Source organism: Colobus angolensis, unplaced genomic scaffold (assembly GCF_000951035.1).
Source record: "Colobus angolensis palliatus isolate OR3802 unplaced genomic scaffold, Cang.pa_1.0 Scaffold11, whole genome shotgun sequence".
In the NCBI taxonomy this organism is placed as follows: domain Eukaryota; kingdom Metazoa; phylum Chordata; class Mammalia; order Primates; family Cercopithecidae; genus Colobus; species Colobus angolensis.
This window is the reverse complement of record NW_012112030.1, coordinates 6059075-6062464: the sequence shown is the minus strand read 5'-3', so window position 1 is coordinate 6062464 and position 3390 is coordinate 6059075. Positions and strand designations below refer to the sequence as shown.

At 43.2% G+C, this 3390-nt stretch overlaps 1 protein-coding gene across 1 annotated transcript in view; it reads left to right on the top strand.

Annotated features, from left to right (window-relative positions):
• RIMKLB (ribosomal modification protein rimK-like family member B) overlaps positions 1 to 3390 on the top strand; it is a 94006-nt gene that overhangs the window by 1721 nt on the left and 88895 nt on the right. The window contains exon 2 of the mRNA XM_011953446.1: positions 635 to 636. The gene's annotated coding sequence lies outside the window, so the exon portion shown is untranslated. The remainder of the gene's footprint in view (positions 1 to 634; positions 637 to 3390) is intronic.

Genomic DNA, 3390 nt, shown 5'->3' with positions numbered 1-3390 from the left:
GGTTTCTCCATGTTGGTCAGGCTGATGTTGAACTCCCGACCTCAGGTGATCCGCCCGCCTCAGCCTCCTAAAGTGCTGGGATTATAGGCGTGAGCCACCGCGCCCGGCCTGCAACTACTGATCTTTTTAACATCTCCGTAGTTTTGTTTTCTTCCAGAATGTCATATAGTTAGAATTATACAGTATATGGACTATTCAGATTGACTTCTTTCATTTAGTAATATGCTCTTAAGTTTCCTCCATGTCTTTTGGAGGCCTGATCCTTTCTTTTTATTGCTGATTAATATCCCATTGTCTGAATATACCAGTTTATTTATTCTTTCATCTACTGAAGGACGTCTTGATTGCCCACAAGTTTTGGCAATTATGAATAAAGCTGCTATAAACATTCATGTTCAGGTTTTTGTGTGGCAATAAGTTTCATCTCCTATGAATGAATACCAAGGAGTATGATTGCTGGATCATAGGGTAAGAGCATGTTTAGTTTTGTAAGAAACCACCAATCTGTCTTCCAAAGTGGCTGTCCCATTTTATGTTCTACCAGCAATGAATGAAAGTTTCTGTTGCTTCACAGCCTCCCCAGCATTTGATGGTGTCTGTGTTCTGAATTTTGGCCAATCTCACAGGGGCATAGTGGTGTCTTATGTTTTAATTTTTGTGCCCCCAATAACATATAATAATGTGTTTATGACATATAAAACATAATGTGCAGCACCTTTCCATATGCCCATTTGCCATCTGTATATCTTTGACGTGGTTTCTGTTCAGATATTTTGCCCATTTTAAAAATTTAGGTTAAATTTTTTTTTTTTTTTTTTTTTGAGACAGAGTCTCACTCTGTCGTCCAGGCTGGTGTGCAGTGGGGTGATCTCGGCTCACTGCAAGCTCTGCCTCCCAGGTTCACACCATTCTCCTGCCTCAGCCTCCCAAGTAGCTGAACTTACAGGCGCCTGCCACCACACCCGGCTAATTTTTGTTTTTTTTGTTTTTGTTTTTGTTTTTTTTGAGGCGGAGTCTCGCTCTGTCGCCCGGGCTGGAATGCAGTGGCCGGATCTCAGCTCACTGCAAGCTCCGCCTCCCGAATTTACGCCATTCTCCTGCCTCAGCCTCCCGAGTAGCTGGGACTACAGGCGCCTGCCACCTCGCCCGGCTAGTTTTTTTTGTATTTTTAGTAGAGACGAGGTTTCACCGTGTTAGTCAGGATGGTCTCGATCTCCTGACCTCGTGATCCGCCCGTCTCGGCCTCCCAAAGTGCTGGGATTACAGGCTTGAGCCACCGTGCCCGGCCAATTTTTGTATTTTTAGTAGAGGTGAAGTTTCACCATGATGGCCAGGTTGATCTCGAACTCCTGACCTCAAGTGATTCACCCCTCTTGGCCTCCCAAAGTGCTGTGATTACAGGCGTGAGCCACTGTGCTCCACCAATGTTTGTAGTTTTGATAAAGTCAAATTATCAATGGGAGTTCTCAATTATTTCCAAGTTATTTCAAAGGATTATGCCTTTGGTGTATCTGAAAAGTTGCTGCCACACTGAAGGTCATCTAAATTTTCTCCTTTTTTTTTTTTTTTTTGAGACAGAGTCTCACTCTGTCGTCCAGGCTGGAGTGCAGTGGTGTGATCTCGGCTCACTGCAAGCTCTGCCTCCCAGGTTCACACCATTCTCCTGCCTCAGCCTCCCAAGTAGCTGGGACTACAGGCACCCGCCGCCATGCCTGGGGTTTCACCGTGTTAGCCAGGATGGTCTTGATCTCCTGACCTCATGATCCTCCCACCTCGGCCTCCCAAAGTGCTAGGATTACAGGCGTGAGCCACTGTGCCCGTTCTCCTTTTTTTTTAGATGGACTCTTGCTCTGCCACCCAGGCTGGAGTGCAGTGGCACCATCTCTGCTCACTGCAACCTCTGCCTCCTGGTTCAAGCCATTCTCCTGCCTCAGTCTTCCAAGTAACTGGGACTACAGGCGTGAGCCACCACGCCCGGCCTAAATTTATTCCTATGTTATCTTATAGGAGTGGTATCTTTTGCATTTTGCATATAGGTCTGTGATCCATTTTGAGTAAATTTTTGTGAAGTGTGTAAGGTCTGTGTCTATTGTCTAGATTTTTTTTTTTCATGTAAATGTCCAGTTGTTCCAGCACTTTTTTTTTTTTTGAGACAGAGTCTCACCCTGTTGGCCAGGGTGGAGGGCAGTGGCTCACTGCAACCTCCCAGGTTCAAGTCTCCTGGGTTCAAGTGATTCTCTCGCCTCGGTCTCCCAAGTAGCTGGGACTACAGGTGCACGCCACCATGCCCGGCTAATTTTTTTGCATGTTTTGTAGAGATGGCGTTTCACCACATTGTCTAGGCTAGTCTTGAACTCCTGAGCTCAGGCAATCTGCTTGCCTCGGCCTCCCAAAGTGGTGGGATTACAGGCGTGAGCAACCACACCCAGCCTGTGTTTTTTATTTCAAATTATACTTGCTCATCACTGATATATAGGAAAGCAATTAATTTTTGTATGTAAACCTTTTATCCTGCAATTGTGCTAGAATTGCTTATTAGTTTCAGGAGGTTTTTTTTTGTAAATTCTCTTAGACTTTTTATATAGGCAATCATGTCATCTGTGAACAAGGACAGTTTTATTTTTTCCTTCTCAATCTGTACACATTTTATTTCCTTTTCGTGTCTTAGTGCATTAGCTAGAACTTTCAGTATTGAAATGTGGTAAGTGAAGACATGCTTGCCTTGTCCTTTGTCTTAGTGGGAAAGCTTCAAGTTTCTCACCAACAGGATGTTAGCTGTAGTTTCTTTGTAGATGTTCTTCATGCAGTTGAGGAAGTTCCTCTTTATTTTCAGTCTTCGGAGAGTTTTTATTTTTATCCCATACTTCATTTAAAAATGCTGAGAGTTTTTTTGTTGTTGTTGGTTTTGTTTGATCATGAATGGCTGTTGGATTTTGTCAAATGCTCTTTCAGCATCTATTGGTATGATCATGTGATATTTCTTCTTTAGTCGTTGATGCAATGGATTGCATTAACCGATTTTTCAGATATTGAGCCTGCCTTGGTTGCAGTATATAATTCTTTTTATTAAATTGTTATATTTAGTTTGCTAATATTTTGAGGATTTTTACATCTATGACAGATATTTTAATATCCATAGGATTTGTAGTGATGCCTGCTCTTTCATTTCTTTTCTTTTTTTTTTTTTCAAGATGAAATCTCGCTCTGTTGCCCAGGCTGGAGTGCAGTGGCGAAATCTCGGCCTCAGCTTCCCAAGTAGCTGGGACTACAGGTGTGCACCACCATGCCTGGCTAATTTTTTTATTATTTATTATTTCTTTTTTGAGATGGAGTCTCACTCTGTCTCCCATGCTGGAGTGCAGTGGGGCAATCTCAGCTCTCTGCAAGCTC